Source organism: Balaenoptera physalus (genome assembly GCF_965194825.1).
Source record: "Balaenoptera physalus genome assembly, chromosome: 17".
Classification (NCBI taxonomy): Eukaryota; Metazoa; Chordata; class Mammalia; order Artiodactyla; family Balaenopteridae; genus Balaenoptera; species Balaenoptera physalus.
Window position 1 is genome coordinate 42,074,580 of NC_138895.1, and position 19,396 is coordinate 42,093,975.

Below are 19,396 nucleotides of genomic sequence, written 5' to 3' on the forward strand. Positions count from 1 at the left end.
ATCAGTTCAGATGAAGTGATTGATTTCTTTTCAGTTGAAATGAAAGCTTGTTTTAAATATTTTGAAAATTGTCCAGACAATCATAACTTTCAAGCTGTCAGAGAAAGCAGAACTGTGACAAGAAAAATAGTACTGAATTCAGTTGTCCTATCATATGTAACTGCATGCACTTTTGTTGTCATGAGGCAGAAGGGAGAACAGAAGTAATATTGATGATCAAATATGTGAACTGCTGATCTAAACCCAAATGAAAACTTCTTGGTTGAAGTTGCAGAAAGGTAGATCTTTGGCAAAAATTAACTCTCCATATGGGAAGTTCACTACTGAACACCTCCTGCACTAAATGAATGTAGTGTCAACACAGTGTTCCTGGTCACTTGGTATCCACTGAGCTCTCTTTTTGGCCTTGTTATTTATGAGCTTTGTGACCTAGGTTCAGTATTAAATTTCTGAAAAACTCATTTTCCTCTTTTGCAAAATTTACTTTATGCCATTACAAAAATACACTTTATTTAGTGTCTATACACCAGGCAAATGGCATACATTATATCTTTTCATTCTCAAAACAGTACTACTAGTGAAACTGAGGCAAAATAGAAAATAAACAACTTGCCCAAGATCACATAGCTGATAGGTGGAGCAATCTTAATCTAAATCTAGTTTTCTACCACTTCACACTGCCCATCAGGACATGGCATAAAATAAACACTCCCCAAACGTTAAATCTCCTCTGTTTGTTCCCTCCTACAAAGTACTATTGTTATTGAGAGGGACTCTCAACAAGATTTTCTTCGGAGAAAACCTGTAAGGGTAAGAAAAAACAAGACTTTCAGGAATCTTTCAATACTTTCAGTGGCCCACTAGGCAGGTTGGTGGATAAAAAAAGCTTTAGTGATGGGAAGAGATGACAGGAGAGATGGAGGAAGTGAGGGGTGAAGAGAAAAGCAATAGAAAGACATCATAAAGATTATGGGGGTCGAGGAGGATGGTCAGGGATAGAAAAAGATTTTAGCAGGAGCTTTGAGTTTGAAATTCTAGGGGAAGAATGTAGTGTCTAAGGAGAAAAATCTAAGAAGGTTTTCTATGTGAAGAACTGTGTGAAACTACTACAGTGCTCTTTAAGGGAACTCAAAACAAAGATCTGCCTTATTGTCAGAGAGAATCTGCCTTATTGTCAGAGAGAATGGATTTGAGTTGCTGTTTTTTTTTTTTTTTTTTTTTATTGAGATGTTGTGCAGACACTGGGCCGGGCTATTTATGCAAACTTCCTGCTTCAGGAAAGGGTCACTGCATGTTCATAACCATTGTCTGCAATACACAAAGAAGTATAATCCAGAAAGAACTGTGGGGTCATGGAAGAGCAGCGAGGAGAAGAGGAGAGTCCAAGTTTTGGACTTAATTGCTAGAGTTAAGTAATATACTCCTTTGTATACTGGGGGTCATAATATCTGTCTCAAAGAGATGTGAGGCTTAGGTGAGCTGATAGTGTGTTATAAACTATAAAAGCTTCATGAAGGACTTCCCTGGTGGTGCAGTGGTTAAGAATCCACCTGTCAATGCAGGGAACATAGGTTCGATCCCTGGTCTGGGAAGATCCGACATGCCGCAGAGCAACTAAGCCCATGGGCCACAACTACTGAGCCTGGGCTCTAGAGTCTGCTAGCCACAACTACTGAAGCCCATGCACCTAGAGCCCGTGATCCACAAGAAGAGAAGACGCCGCAATGAGAAGCCCGCGCACCACAATGAAGAGTAGACCCCGCTCGCTGCGACTAGAGAAAGCCCATGCTCAGCAATGAAGATACAACGCAGACAAAAATAAATAAAGTTAATAAAAAAAAAAAAACTTTATGAATGTAAGTTGTGATTATTATACAGCACCTAGATTTGTTAGCTTCCCAAGAAGTTCTATGATGAGCAAGGACCACCTTACCAAAAGGCACATTTGGATTTTTCTCTTTCTTGGAACTTAGTGGCCTTCTATAAATTAGTAAGTGTTACATGGTTCTGTCCTAGATGAGGTTTGGAGAGTGAGGAATTTTGGGGAATTGTACTTTAAGAGTAGGTTCTGATGATGAGTCAGACAGCAGTGATCATATTTTCTAAATCAAAATTAAAGACATATTATCAGACAACAGGACAGAGTATTTCAAATAGTATATATCTGGAAAAATCTAAGGTCATTGGTCACCAGAACTATAAACTGGCATTTCTAGCAAAGACAGTCCAACCTCTTCTTCTTCAAGGTCTTTGATGAAGGGCAAAATTCCAAGTTTATGAAGAAGTGCACTGCAAGTCTTTTAATTTTCCCTTCTGCACCAAGGGCGACAAATAATTAGCACTTTCCTAGGTCTAAATAGGAGAACAGAGCCCAGAAATTCTACTATCAATGCTAGCGCTTTCCTAGGTCTAAATAGGAGAACAGAGCCCAGAAATTCTACTATCAATGCTAGCTTACTAGGAAAAGACATACTTGTGCCATGCATCGCTAAGGATTATAACAGATTAGGAACTAAATTTGAGTTAATTAAAAATAATCAACAATAATAAGAAGAGAGTTTCCAGAAAATTACCATATTGATCAAGTTGCTGTCTAAACAACTTGGAAAACACAGAACAAATTTTGGAGGCCCAATGCCAAGTATCTGAAGAAGTTCATTAAAATTTACTTTAAAATGTTACAGAATTCAATTAATTTTATTAATAATGATCATAAAAATACATAACAAATAAATAGCTAGAAGGAGTTTAAGCTTGAGAGTCTATATAATAATGCAAAACTTAAAACGTAAAATGTGACATGACTTTAAGAAGTTAGGATTGAATGTGAAAGTTGAAGATTAAAAAAAATGAAAATAACAATGTTTGACAATAAATAAAAATGTCTGATGTGCTATGAAATACTTGAATGGGGACCTAAACTTTGAAATAGATAATACTGTATTTTGAAAGATAGATTCTTTTAAATCAAGGGCTACAAGGCTTGCCACTAATTTATTGAGGGGGAAAACCTATAAAAATGAATCTTAGTGTCTTGTATAGTTATAGCTTGGTTGGATTTAGATCTAGTTATGATCTACTTTAAAGATTTTTAAAAAATCTCTTCAAACATTGTCACTTGAGAAACTCCTAATTTATCAAAGTGAGTGTCTTCTTAGTGAAATAAAATGTTTATTACATGAAGCTTTCAGGGTCTTTAGATGAATGAAAGTAGATTTTGTAAAATGGATTACCTGGTCTAGCTCCCAAAATTGTCATAAAACACACTGGATGACACAAATTAACCACAGTTAAAATGTTTCTACTGGTGTGAAAATTAATAATCTATATTTCATTTGTCAGATTTACTTGTATACAGCTATTTCCCAAAAGGATTTATGATAGCTGTTTGTTTTCTTGAACATTGTTGTCTGCTCTCTTGTTTCAATTTTGTGACTCCTGTTCTCTGTTCAATAAAAAAATATACATGGGAAAGGTTGATTGAGAAAACAACCTTTCTAAGAAATAAAGGCAGAATCCAGACTTGGAGGATAACCTCTGCCAAAAGTCATAAGCAAACTTTTCCTTCAACCCACCAACTCTGAGCTCACTCATAATACATAAAGTGAAGATATCCATCACTCAGCTAGGCAATACCTACACTAGTGGGAGGATGAGAGCTTTGACAATAAACTCTTAACTATGATAGAAGTTAGGTGCCCAAAGGAGAAAAAGACAAACACAGGCCCAGGGCTCCTTAGTAAGTTATTTCAAAAATAAGATGAAGAGTGATATAGAAATTAGAACTCAATATCATGAACAGATAAACAGTTCTCATTCCTTCCAAGTTGTCTAGGTGATTTGCAGAAGACTGGGGAATTACTTGATTCCCCTTTACTTTCAGAAATAGGTGAAGTAATTAAAAATCTTCCCCAAGAGAAAGTTCTTGGCCCTGGTGGATCTACAGGAGATTTCTATAAAACCTTTGGCTTAGCCCTATCTGTACATTTGCTTGACAAGCTCAATCACTTGGGGGACTCAGGTGGATTCATCCCTGCCAGCCCTTACATCCAGATTATCTTAATTGCTAAAAAGGATAAAGATACAGAAAACTGTACCACATCTAGGTTGAAACCCCTGATTAAAGTGGATATCAATTCTTGGAAGGGATCTTGATAGTTCTCATCATTATTTGAAATCTGGGGCACAGTAATTAGGCAGTCGCTTGGGGATGGGTCATTCTTTGCATAAAATGATTATTTTTTTACCTGGATAACAGTTTCTGTCAGCATGACAGGGCACTAGCAAACCCATTTATCATTTTTCTACTAAAGGACAGTTTTTAATTTTGGGCAGAGCAGTGAGTATCAGGGATGTACTATAAGCTCAGCAATCCAAGGTCTTCCATTATTTAATAATATGTCTTTTGCTTCTGCTCCAAATGAGTAAGATAATCTCTGTTTTGCTATTTCTCAATGTCGTCAGAGCTGAAGTGGGGAGGCTGGTGTTACATTATACTATTAGCCTGTTGCTACACACACACACATACACACACACACACTCACACATGGAGGTGTGGAAGGGATAAATTAAAAAACATCTTGCAGTATGATTCCAGCTATATTACATTCTGGAAAAGGCAAAACTTTGGAGATAGTAAAAAGATCAATAGTTGCCAGTGGTGGGGGTGAGGGGCAGATGAATAGGCAGAGCACAGAGGGTTTTTAGAGCAGTGAAACTGTACTGTATGATACTATGATGGTGGATTCATGTCACTATATATGTGACTAAACCCATAAAATGTACTACACCAAGAGTAAACCCTAATATAAACTATGGACTCTGGGTAATAAAGATGTGTTGATGTAGGTTTATCAGTTGTAAACCTACATCTGGTGGGGGATATTGATAATGGGGGAAGCCATGTATGGATTGGGGCAGAGGGTGTATGGGAAATCTCTATACTTTCTGCTCAATACTGCTGTGAACCTTAAACCATTCTAAAAATTAAAGTCTATTAAAAAATACCTTGCAGGAAAAAATTATTTTTGGTTCTTAAAAGTACAAGTAAGTGGTGGTTGAATAAATGAATTATTCAATAAAGGAGGGTGGGTTTTCAGCCTTCAAAATTCCTGCCTCTAATGTGGTATTCAGAGCACTGCTTTTTATATCCACTCCAGAACAGCCAACACCTGGTAGAATTGTCTCTGTATCTGAGATTTTATTTTATTTATTTAGGTTGCGCCAGGTCTTAGTTGTGGCATGCAGACTTTTTAGTTGTGGCATGCAGACTCTTAGTTGCAGCATGTGGGCTCTTAGTTGTGGCATGCATGTGGGATCTAGTTCCCCAGCCAGGGATCAAACCCAGGCCCCCTGCATTGGGAGTGTGGTGTCTTACCCACCGGGCCACCAGGGAAGTCCCCTGAGATTTTAAAGTTCATGCCCAATCTAGGACGTTTAGCAAGGGGGTGGGGAGGGGCTACTGCTAGGCAGTTCTGTGTACCAAGTGGTCAAATGCTTCCAACTGTGTTTTCAAAAGTTGTGGTGTTTTGTTTTAAAACTGGAGTTAAAGAATGGTATAGAAATGTGAGTGGGAGGGAAAAGAATAATCTAACAACAATAAGAAAAGACAATTGTCACCAGCAAAATTATTAAAAATTCATGATTTTTCTCAATTGTGAAACGCCTATAGTCATACCACCTGGGGTTAAGACTTGACATATTTCAGTACCTAAAATGTATCTCACCTTGTAAGTGTTTGGGGGGGAATTCTCCAAGGAAAAGCACAAAATGCAAGGGGAGGAAGTCTCGCTTAAAGAAGCTTTCGTTAGGAATTTGGACAGTGAGGCATGTTGCGTTCTGTACGAAACTGTCCTTCAGATTTACACCAAATGAGGTGTCAAGTAGGTAAGTGTGAAGATAATCTCAATCTTCTGTGTGGTTACCAAACTTTCCACGTCTTAGCTTGTGAAGCAATTATCATAGGGCACTGCTCTGAATTCCAAAAGTGGAGGGCTTTGTCTGAAGCTCTGTGGATTAATAAATTTGGTTCCAGAAACAGTATAAAACTCCTCTAGTTTGAGGACATAGGAGGCTAGACTGATTAATTAAAATAAATATATTTTTAAAAGTGGATTTTGTATCACAGACAGTCCAAATTCCCTTTTTGCTATAATCTTCAGATTTTAATTATTTGTGTAAAGCCAGCTAGATATAAGATATAATTGGGCACACAATAGACAAGGACCCCAATCTCAAGTGTGTATGGTGCTCAGAAGTTGAGGCTTCCAATTAGAGGAAAGGCTCTAAGGTGAGAGCTGGGATGGTAAGATCAAAATCAGAGTATTACTCCGGTAAGGGAGTGAGAGCCAACATAAACACTCAAAATGAAAGTGGGGTTTGGAAAAGTCACACTAAATGGAGAGAGGGTTTGAGGGAACCAAGAAAGGAGGAGTAGTATAACTAGGATGGAATGTGATATGAACCCAGATGAATTTTGGAGGTTCAGGACTTAACTGAAATACTGGGCTCATTTAAGCATTCAAAGCAGGGTGAAAAGTAGACTTTTCATATAATAATAAGCAAGTACTGTGAGGATAGTCAAGGTTGGGAAGAGGCCTGTCTTTTTATTCCTCTTATATGTTCCCTATTTTCCCTTCTGATCACATGGTATGTAGTTTATTCCATGGATTAGCCTGTGAATGTTTGGGAGCCATGGGATCTTGCCCATTTATATAAAATCAAATGTGAACTGCCTTGTCCTCATGCCTTTTATATTCAGTCTCTTTCTATTGGACTCCAGTTTGTATATTGCTTCCAGGAGCTCTCTGTCACAGTGCCGCTTGGCTCATGAATTTACAGTGACTTCCTATTTCTTCAAATCCATTATGCAGATATCAGGATCTCCATTAACCCCAATGTAACTTTCCCAACTCACCTTTCACTCTTCCTACAGGGTCTTCTATTCTAACAAGGGAAGTAATTTTCTCTCCTCCAGTCCTTACCTATTCTCTTATCATTCTTTTCTATTTGCTATCCTTCAACCCAAAGTGTCCTCTTCTTTCAAAGCTCATATTAAGGTTCACTGGGTATAAGAAGCATTTGCTTATTAAGTTTACCTTACTTACACTTTGGTATTTTATTTTATCTTAATATATACTCTCTTAAACTTGCATGTAGCCTTAGAATTTTTTCCAAGTTGACTCATATATGTGTAGGTTTCTGCCCTAATTACATGGTAAGTTCCTGGGCAACATACTTTACTTCTTTTATATTCTCTTTGAGCCTCAAAATGGAAGCTTGAATACATAGGAGGCACCTAAGTAATGCTTATAAAACAGATGATGACATCCCCCTACTGTGACTCCCTATTATAGAGTAATAAGAATTGGTTTTGTAATAGAGAAAATGTTTAATTTTTGTGGTTTTTAATTAATAGTGTATATAAAATTCCATAATTTATATTACTCAGAGTTACAGTGTACTGTGTCTTAATATGGGAATTTTAAGGTAAATTATTTTACATTTATAAACATTTATACCTATTCCATTTATTTGGGGTGAGAAAGAGTTAGGTTGCTGCTTTGGTTGGTAGTGTAGTACTAGAGAGATTCAAATAAAATTGGACTGCTTATTAGCACAGGTACATTTTAGGTTCAATCAGCAGAGCACAGTTTTCCAAAGCTAGGTCCGTGGGTGGAAGGAGCAGATGTTAATCTATAGAATCCTACTACAGGCATATAAGTAGCTATATAGGTATTATTATAGGTATAAGTACACAGATAGTTATATAGTTAGCAGATGGACCTGTAATATAAACTCCTGTAGCTGGTAGTGAGTAGAACCTCTATTTCATATACAGCTGTCTTATTTGTTGTCAAATCTTTGGTTAGGCAAAATGTTGTTGTGTGGTCTTTTATCAATGTCACTGGTATTCTAATAACTTTTTAAGGATGACTTGTTCTATGCCCCAGATCTTATTTCCTTGTGTTTCAACCCAACAGTGAGTATTCTATTAATGACTGTTCTGCATACTGAATGGAGAGCGTTTTGTTTAAAAAGACCTATTTTTCTTTCAAACCAGTGAGGATATCATGTGCCAGATGGTTAATTCCCATGAGTTAATGAGTGTACCCATACACTTCATGATTTGAAATATCCTGCGGACATGTCCTTTGGTGAAAGGATTGCTAGATTTTAATTTACATCTGTATAAAGTACATATTTGCTTTTTTTCTGCTGATACCTGGAAATATAAATTTTTATTCATCATGTGTGAAATATATGCCATTTTAGTTATATAGTCCTCTGATGTTTGTGACTTAAATAATTTACAGAAATATACATTCTGATCACACTTTAAGATTACATTTTAATTATCAATTGCATTTAAATTAGAGAGTGAGAACACAGCTTTCTGATGTATGTGTGAAGGGTAATAGTTGGCAATATTCAAATGAATAATTCTTGTGTCCCTGTGTCAATAAGATTTATATTTTTAACTGATGGAAGTTCTTTATCACATCCAATTAATGGACTAATAATTTATAGCTATTTAAGATGAAGGAGATTCTTGTAAAGCAATAATGTTAAAATGTCCAAAGATTGGCAAAGGTAGAAAATAACATTTGAATCTGCTTTGAGAAAAGCCTAAAATAAAAACCATCAGTACATTAGATATTTTCAAGTAGTTGGGTAAGGATAGTTGATCCATATAGCTGAGCTTATATAATAGTTTATGCTGTAGTGATTCCAGGATATAAAGGATGAACATAAAAAACGAATTCATAATAAAATATTTATACTAACAAACAATAAATTTATAGGTTTTTAAACATAAAAAAATAAAATATTTTTATAATACTCTACACATGACTGTAATTTGTATATGCAACAAAATTATATGGGTTATTAGCGGCCTACAGTCCATGGTGCTGGCCACAACCTCTGTAGCTAAGCAAAATACTCAGAAGTTTCAGGGCTTCAAGGTAAGACAGATAACTCATCTCTAGGTGCTAGAATCACTTCAGGTTTCTTATACCCTGTCTCAATTTACAATAACTTGGACTGGCATGACTCCTTCTTTTGTTAGGTGAGAATGAGGGAGGCATCATTTTCTCATTGGGCAATACACCTAAATTTACTCAGGGAATTGACCAAAAAATCAAACCGTAGAGCTGCTGGTAAGAGGATTTCAGGTAACCAAACAACTGATAGGGCTCAATGAAAGCAATAGCTGAACAAACAAACAGATAAAACAAAATCTTGGGTATTCCTTGGGTAAGTAGTTGAGATGTGAAGTTCCCTCATCATTTTACATGTTTAGAACAGGACAAACTCAAAATGTTGAAAAATAACTTTGTATCCTGTGTCTTACATACCAGAATGTAAATACTCGGAAAGAGAGAGTTTGGGGACAAATTTACAGTGGGAAACTAAATACAATGTAATAGGACTTTTTTTTTCTGAGAAAAGGAGCTTAATAAACTAGTTAAGTAGTCCTCCTAGCATTTCAACATAGACACACTGAGGCAGGATCAAGACGGTAGAGAAGGAAGACTGTGAGCTCACCGCCTCCTAGTTTTGACACATCAAAACTACAAGTTTGTATATAAAAAGTCTCTCTGAGAATGATCTAAAGACTAGCAGAACAGCTGTTCTACAATTAAGGACATAAAGAAAAAAAAAAACACACTGAGACAGGTAAGAGGGGAAGAGAAGCAATTTAGTCAAGACCCACACCCCCAGTAGGCAACACAAAGTGAAAGGAGATATCTCAAACTTGGAGGTCCTCCCTAAGGAGTGAGAGGTTAGAGTCCACTTTGGGCACCCTAGCCCTGGGATCAGTACATGAAAGACAACTCCCCCCTAACTGGTTTTGAAAACCAGCAGGGCTTAGGATCAGGAAAGCCAGAGGGCTGTAGAAAACAGAATCTACTCTTAAAGGGCACACAGACAAATTTACTTGCTCTGAGTCCCAGCACACAGGCATCAGATTGAAAAGTGCTTGACACTCTAGCCAGCCTTCCATGGCTATTCCAGCATGCACCCTAGCCCACACTAGGCTCTGGCTCCAACACCACTGCCAAAGTAGTGGCTCCCAGCACACTCTGGGAAAAGCCCCAGCTGGTGTTGGGCTTTGGCTCTAGCCACCTTCCACCAAAGCAGCAGCCCTGGATGCACCCCAGGAGAAGCCCCAGCCTGTGTCAGGCTTTGGCTTTAACCCCTCCAGCTCCAGATCCCTTTCCCAGACACACCAAGGTGATGGCCTTGGCATGCACCAGAAGAGGCCCCAGCTGCGGCTTGCTTTAGATCCAGCACTCTTTCTAAAGCCACCAGACACACTCAGTCTACATAGCGATGCTCCTACACAAGGACACATCTTCAAGACTGGGACAGGTAACTGTTTTGTCTAACTTATAGAGAGAAACACAAAAAGTCAAACAAAATGAGAAAACAGGAATATGTTCCAAGTGAAAGAGCAAGATAAATCCCCTGGGAGGTGCGGCAGGGGAACTATTGATATGGAGATAAGTAATTTACCTGATAAAGAGTTCAAAGGAACTGCCACAAAAATGTTCACTGACTTGGAAGAAGAATTGAGGAACACAGTGAGAATTTCAATAGAAAATTTTTTAAAAAGTACTTATCAAATTTGAAAAATACAATAAATACAATGAAAAATAGGTTAGAGGTAATCAACAGCAGATTAAATGATACAGAAAAATGCATAAGCAACCTGGAAGAGAGAATAGCAGAAATCACCCAATCAGAACAGTACAAAGAAAATTTGAAAAAATGAGGATAGTTTAAGGGACTTTAGGGACAACATCAAGAATATTAACATTCACATTACAGTAGTTCCAGAAAGAGAAGAGAGAGAGAAAGGGGCAGAAAACATATGAGATGACTAAATGGTGAACAATTTCCCTAACCTGCAGTAGGAAACAGACATCCAGGTCCAGGAAGCATAGAGAGTCCCAAACAAGATGAACCCAAAGACATCCACACCAAGGCATATCACAATTTAAATGGCAAAATTTAAAGTTAAAGAGAGAATTTTAAAGGCAGCAAGAGAAAAACAGAGTCACATACAAAGGAACTCCTTAAGGCAATCAGCTGATTTTTCAGCAGAAACTTTGCTGGCCAAAAGGGAATGGCATGATATAGTTAAAATACTGAAAGGAAAAATACCTACAACCTAGGATATCATTCAGGCAAGGTTATCATTCAGAATTGAGGAGAGATAAGAGTTTCCCAGACAAGAAAAACTAAGAGTTCATCACTACTAAACTGGCCTTACAAGAGATGTTAAAGGATCTTCTTTAAGTGGAAAATAATAGGCCATAATAAGAAATGTGTTTATATGCAAAGGAAAAATATCTTGCCAGTAAAAGCAAATATATAACAAAGGCAGTGGATCAACCACTTAAAAAGCTAGTAGGAAGGTTAAAAGACAAAAGTCATAAAATCACAATAACTGCAGTAAGTAGTTAAGGGATACATAAGAAAACATAAAATTTGGATGAGGGAGTGAAAAATGTAGAGCATTTAGAATGCGTTTGAATTTAAACAACTATTGGCTTAAATATATATGTGCATTTACATATGTATATATACATATGTTTTTAATCTACATATAAACATACCTCATGGTAACGAAAACCCAAAAACCTACAATACATACACACACACAAAGAGAAAGGAGCCCGAACATTACATTAACAAAAATCATCAAATCACAAGGGAAGAGACTAAAAAAAGAAGAGAAGAACTGCAAAAACAATCAGAAAACAAGTAACAAAAGGGCAATAAATACACACTTTTCAATAATCACTTTGAATGTAAATGGACTAAATGCCCCAATCAAATGACACAGGGTAGCTGAATGGATTAAAAAGAAGACCCATCTATATGCTGCCTACGAGAGACTCACTTAAGAGCTAAACACACACACGGACTGAAAGTGAGGGGATATAAAAAGATATTCTATGTAAATGGAAATGAAAAGAAAGCTAGCTGGGGTAGCCATACTCCTATCAGACAAAGTGGACTTTAAAACAAAGGCTATAACAAAAGACAAAAGGGCATTACATCATGATAAAGAGGTCAATCCATAAAGAGGATATAGCATTTGTAAATATATATGGACATAATATAAGAGCATCTAAGTACATAAAGCAAATATTAACAGACATAAAGGGAGAAATCGACAGTATGTAATAATAGCAGGAGACTTTAATACTCCACTTACAAAAATGGATAAATCATCCAGACAGAAACTCAGTAAGGAAACATTGGCCTTAAGTGACACATTAGACCAGATGGACTTAATAGACATCTACAGAACATTCCATCCAAAACAGCAGAACATGCATTCTATTCAAGTGCACATGGAAGATACTCCAGGACAGATCACATGCTAGGCCACAAAACAAGTCTCAATAAATTTAAGAAGATTAAAATCATATCAAGCATTTTTTCCAACAACAATGTTATGAAAGTAGAAGTCAATATCAGGAAGAAAAGTGGAAAAACCTCAAACACTTGGAGACTAAACAGCATGCTACTAAAAAATAAATGGGTCAATGAAGAAATAAAAGAGAAAATCAAAAATACCTTGAGATGAATGAAAATAGAAACACAACTTTCCAAAATCTATGGGATGCAGCAAAAGCATTTTTAATAAGGACGTTTGTAACTATACAAGGCTACCTCAAGAAACAAGAAAAAATCTCAAATAAACAACTTAAATTTACACTCAAAGAAATTAGAAAAAAAACAAAAACAGAAAACAAAGCCCAAAGTTAGTAGAAGAAAGGAAATAATAGAGATCAGAGTGGAAATAAATAAAATAGAGACCAAAAACAATAGAAAAGACCAATGAAACTAACATCTGATTCTTTGAAAAGATAAACAAAATTGATAAACCTTTAGCCAGACTCATATCAAGAAAAAAAGAGAGAGAACACAAAGAAAATTAGAAATGAAAGAGGAGTTACAACTGATGTCACAGAAATACAGTCATAAGAAAATACTACCAACAATTATATGACATTGAATTGGACAACCTAGAAGAAATGGATAAATTTCTAGAAACATACAATCTTCCATAACTGAATCAGGAAAAAATAGAAAATCCAGTATTGAAATTGAATCAATAATCAAAAAATTCCCAATAAACCAAAGTTCAGAACCAGATGGCTTCACAGGAGATCTACCAAACATTTAAAGAGACGAGTTAACACATATTTTTCTCAACCGAGTTCTAAAAAATTGAAGAGGAGGGAACACTTCTAACTCATTCTTTTTTTTAAAACATATAATTTTTTAAATAATATATATTTTTACATTTTATTTTATTTATTTATTTATTTTTTGACTGCGTTTAGTCTTTGTTGCTGCACATGGGCTTTCTCTAGTTGTGGCGAATGGGGGCTACTCTTTGTTGTGGTGTGAGGGCTTCTCATCATGTGGCTTCTCTTATTGTGGAGCAAGGGTGCTAGGAGCGCTGTCTTCAGTAGTTGTGGCACATGGGCTCAGTAGTTATGGTTCTTGGGCTGTAGAGCACAGGCTCAGTAGTTGTGGCACACAGGCTTAGTTGCTCCACGGCATGTGGGATCTTCCAGGACCAGGGCTCGAACCCATGTCCCCTGCACTGGAAGATGGATTCTTAACCACTGCACCACCAGGGAAGTCCCAAATTCATTCTACAAATCCAGCATTATCTTGATAATAAAACCAAAAACCTTACCAAAAAAAAAAAAAAAAGAAAGAAATCACAGGCGGTATCCCCAATGAACATAGATGCAAACATTTTCAACAAAATATTAGCAAACCGAATTCAACAATACATTAAAAGATTCATACATCATGATCAAGTGGGGTTTATTTCAGAGATGCAAGGATGGTGCAATATCCACAAATCAATCAATGCAATACACCATATTAACAAAACAAAGGATAAAAATCGCATGATCATCTAAATAAATGCAGAAAAAGCATTTGATAAAATTCAGCATCCATTCATGATAAAAAAAAGTAACTCTCAACAAAAATTGTATAGAGGGAATATACCTCAATATAATAAAGTCCATTTATGACAACCCTACAGCTAACATCATACTCAATTGTGAAAACATTATGGAGTTTCCTCAAAAATTAATAATAGAACTGCTACTGGGGCACCAAGACTGCTGTGTAGATGCTACCGGGTGGTACTTTCTGCTGCTGCTGCAGCAGTACCCTCTTTGAAGAACACAGCCCTCCTCAGTCCAGGGGTATTACAGGCAATAAGGATCTTTCATACAGGGCTGCCAAGTCTTGCCCCTGTACCACCTCTTCCTGAATATGGAGGAAAAGTTCATTTTGGGTTGATCCCTGAGGAGTTCTTCCAGTTCCTTTACCCTGAAACTGGTGTAACAGGACCCTATGTGCTCAGAACTGGGCTTATCTTATTTACTCTCCAAAGAAATATACGTGATAACTCCAGAGACTTTCTCCACAATATCAACAATAGGATTGCTTGTCTATGTAGTTAAAAAATATGGTGCCTCTATTGGGGAATTTGCTGATAAAGTCAATGAGCAAAAAATTGCCCAACTGGAAGAGGCAAAACAGTCTTCCATCAAACAAATCCGGGATGTGATTGATCTGAAGAAGTCACAGCAGGCACTGGTTCTAAAGCTCCATTACTTTTTTGATGTCCAGAGGAATAACATTGCTATGGCCTTGGAGGTTACTTAACAGGAACAGTTGCATAGAGTATACAAGGAGGTAAAGAATCGCCTGGACTATCATATCTCTGTGCAGAATATGATGTGTCAAAAGGAACAAGAGCACATGATAGACTGGGTGGAGAAGCATGTGGTGCAGAGCATCTCTGCACAGGAGGAGAAGGAGACAATTGACAAATGCATTGCACATCTAAAGCTGCTCGCAAAGAAGACTAAAGCACAGCCAGTTCTGTAAATGCATCTATACCAACTGAGAGAGCTAGAAATAGTTGACTGACTAAATGGAAACTAGCCTATGTGACAGAATCTTTGTATATTGCTGTCTACTGAAGTTAGAGTTGACGTTTCCTAAAAATGAAAAGTTTGAGTTTCATATAATGTGAGAAATAAAACAATCTATTGGCCAGTAAGATGTTTCTCTCATCCTTCTTGCTCTACATTGAATTGTTCCATGATCACTTCTGAATAAGCAGTTTGCTTTGAATAAAATTTGGTACCGGACTAAAGATTATCAAGTTATAGTTTAAATTTTTAATTAATTCAACCATCTTGCAATAAAGTGACAAACAAACAAACAAAGACATAGAACTTCCATACAATCCAGAATTCCACTCCTGGGTACTTATCTGAAAAATGAAAACACTAATTTGAAAAGGTAATGCACTCCTATGTTCATTTCAGCAATATTTATTCAATACAATAGCCACAATATGGACGCAACCTAAGTGTCCATTGACAGATGAATAAATAAAGAAGATGTGGTTATTATTAGCCATAAAAAAGAATGAAATTTTACAATTTTTGACAACACGGATGGGCCTAAAGGGCTTTATTTATGTGAAATAAGCCACACAGAGAAAGACAAATACTGTATGTTCTCATTTATATGTGGAACTTGAAAAACAAGACAAACAAATATAATAAAACAGAAATAGATTCACAAACACAGAGAACAATCTAGTAGTTGCCAGAGGGTAATGGGTGAGGGGATGTATGAAATAGGTGAAGGGTCTAAGAGTTTCAACCTATCAGTTATAAAATAAATAAGTCAGAAGGATATAGTGTACAGCACACAGTAATAGGGTAATAACTTTGTATTTTGCATAATCTATAAAAGTATGGAATCACAGTTTTGTACACCCAAAACTAATATAAGATTGGCAGTTAACTCTACTTCAATACAAAAAAGAAAAAAAGAAAGAAAGAAATCAATTCAATAAATCACTTAAAAAGAAGGCAAAAAATACATAGACACATTAAGGGGTGTACTAAGGGTATTTAATAAGATAAAGTAAAATCAAATAGCATTTAAACAAAAGTATAAGAAAAGTCTTCATGTTAAAAACTTTAAAATTATTAAATGTCATTCAGAGCAAAATAAATGAAGCTAGGTTTTTTGGTATCCATTTAATGTTGGACTTTAGAAAAGATTCGTTAATAACTGGCTGAGGAGATAAAACTAGAAGCCATGTGGGTTTTTTATTCACAGATATTTATCATATCATGTAAGAATCAATTCAGATATCTGCAAAGAGAATACATTATGATGTCAAAGCTTTTCTCATATTTTTACTTTGTATTTAAATCCAAAATCAGATAATGGATACAACACATCAAAGAATTCATTTCTCGCTGGAGTCTGGCTATTTTGCTTTGATATTTTCAACTAACTTATTTTTCCTGTATTACATTTTACTTTTTCTTCATCTTTTTTTTTTCACATCTGTACATTTCTTTTTTTTTTTAAATTGAAGTATAACTGATTTACAATGTTGTGCCAATCTCTGCTGTACAGCAAAGTGACTCAGTTTTACACACACAGACTTTTTAAAAAATATTCTTTTCCATTATGGTTTATCCCAGGAGATTGGATATAGTTCCCTGTCCTATACAGTAGGACCTTGTTGTTTATCCATTCTAAATGTAATAGTTTGCATCTACCAACCCCAAATTCCCAGTCCATCCCTCTCCCTCCTCCACATTGTACATTTCTTTGCTTCATCCAGTTCAATTTACTCTGCTAATGTTTAGAAAGAATATTATAACTCAACCTTAGTGTAATAGTTTATAACCTCCTGATAATGTGATCTTTTTAAGGACTGTTATATTGACAAGTAAATTATACTTACTTCAGCCAATTGTATGTACTTATGTACTTCAAATTTAACTTTATCACTAGTTGTCAAATTCTCCCCTGTGGCCTTTTTAATGTTCCAATGTATTTGGCAATATATGTTTTTTATTGACATTTCAATTTTGTTTTGCAGCATGCTAAAGTTACAAGAAAACAAATGACTGAAAGTTAAACCTGGGTCAATCCAGGCTAAAGTTAAGTTTCAGGAGTCTTTGGGAAGACCTTATTTTTGTTGAATGGGTTGACTTCTGGACCCTCTAGAATCCAGAAACATTCAATCAAGATCTGGATGTTGAACTTTATTTGGTAGGACGTAAGAACAGGGACAGGAGATCCTCACAAAACAAGTCCAGAATTTAGACTTTCTTTTCACTAACTCTATGTTTTCATTTTTTGTTTTGTGGTCAGTGAAGGAAACCCCAAATCGTTTAAACGTTTTGCTTTTTAGTATATAACATTTTCCTTTAGTGAGTTATTTACTATTTTGCTTGTTTTGTTTCTTATTTCATGACCAATTCATCCCAGATGCTATAAATTGCTCTTCACAACTTTGTTTACCTTGATGTCTCCTATTTTCTCCTGTACCTAGTACCAGGCATGATGCCTACTAGATACTCTATCTTTTTGATGACCTATAGTTGCTATGTCTCACACACAGATAATTCACACATAAACATTACTATAAACAGAAACATGGATTGTACACTACAGATTTTGATCTGTGTGTTTTTCCTTTAATTTTATTAATTTTGGAAAATCAAAGTAATGGATGTTTTTGATTTGACAGTTCTACTGACTACTTGTGCTGTAAGCATTTTAGAGTTGCACTGTTCAAAACAGTAGCACTAGCCACATGTGCCTATATGAATTTAAATTTAATTAAAAGTAAATGAAATTTAAAATTCATTTTTTTCCAATACACTTGCCACATTTCATATGCTCAATAGCTACATGTGACTATTAGCTACTGTATTGAAGAATGCAGATTATAGAAGATTTTCCATATTGTAGAAACTTCTTTTGGACAATGTTGCCTTAGAGTGCTCTCTTAGAAGAGCACCCCAAGAAGACTATTGCAGAATGACAAAAATTCCTTCCTTTTTGATTTCATATTTCTTGAGAAAATTTCTGCTACTTCAGACATGCAATATAGGCACAACCATTCCTGGCACTAAGTGGATCAAAATGACCTTAAATTGACTGCAAACAAAACCACAGAGTAAGATTCAAACGCCAGGAGTTATATCTGTCAAAGGACTTGTAGTGGCTCCCTTGGTTCTTTTCCTAACAGTTTCAAAAATGCACCAATGTTTTTATAGATTGGCCTGGCCTATTTCTATAAGAGATTACTGTCAGACAATGGAGAATGTCATACATATAGCATGTTTTCTGGGTATTCTGTCCTCAAACAGAGACAAAAATCACTGGGAATATTGAGAGTAGATACCTCATCCCTTACCCCACCTCTTTTAGTTGTTACAAGCAAGTGTTCAAAAGGAAGTGTTCTGGTATCTGCATGTCATTGCCTAAGGAGAGACACATTTTCCAGTTCAGATTTATATCAGAAAGTTATGCTTCCTGCCAAAAGGAGATTTAAAGACTACACCGTCCCTGCATCACAAAGAGAAAAAAGATCACCCAGAACCCAGGAGCAGATAACAAACAGATCACTCTAATTAGAAAAAAGAGTTGCAATATCCAAGAAACAGAGGCCAACCACCTCTGGGCAGTTTAAGAGACCTCTTGTTCATGCCCTTAAAATGAACCTTTAATAAATTATACATGATGACTAAGATTAAGGGCCTCCATATGAAATAATGACTTTCTATCATAGACCAGCAAAGATCTAGAAAAGTGAGGGATATTAACAAATAAAAAATGGAGAATGATCCAGATAAAACCAGAACATGAGCTATTCTTTTTGCCATACTGCTGAGGAGTTTTCACCAGCTCTGCATGAAGAGGAAATAGAAATTGTTATCAGAATCCCACTGTTTTGCTGATTATATTTATAGAATTTACCATTTTCAAAATGTGTCTGCAAAACTGTTAAATGACTAAGGAGAAAGTTTCCATGGTAAATAAGTTTAGGAAGCAATGAGTTAAATAAGATTAAACAAATTGAAAAAATAACTATAAGACTTCTCAAGACTTTCACCATGCTAATGTGTATTGTGATTCTCTAAAAGGCTGTGGGAGGGAAAAAATATTTCTTACGCTTTTGTAATAAGTATTTGGGATTTTAGGTAAAGCCCCCAGGCAGAGGAAAATTGGTGTAAGTAGCTTCATATTATAAAGAATAGCTACTAAACACATTGTCACAGAACTTAAGGGTGACAATATGATAATAACAATGCTGATGTAAATATTTAATGTGAGTACTTATAAAACTCTCAGAACAGTGCCTTGCACATAGTAAATGCTCAGAAGTGATAGTTATTATATTATTTGGGGACTTGATGGGCTGTGGGAGATAGAAGACATATGGACACACTCTTGATCAAGCAGAAGCAAGGATGCTGTATAAATCTCAATGACAGGAAGTCAA

At 36.0% G+C, this 19,396-nt stretch overlaps 1 pseudogene across 1 annotated transcript; it reads left to right on the plus strand.

The window, feature by feature from the left end:
• Positions 1-8,906: 8,906 nt before the first annotated feature.
• On the plus strand, positions 8,907-18,578 carry LOC309646735 (ATP synthase F(0) complex subunit B1, mitochondrial pseudogene; annotated as a pseudogene). Its single transcript has 3 exons — positions 8,907-8,966; positions 10,128-10,377; positions 14,128-18,578. The product of its transcript is annotated as an ATP synthase F(0) complex subunit B1, mitochondrial pseudogene (transcript).
• Positions 18,579-19,396: the final 818 nt, after the last annotated feature.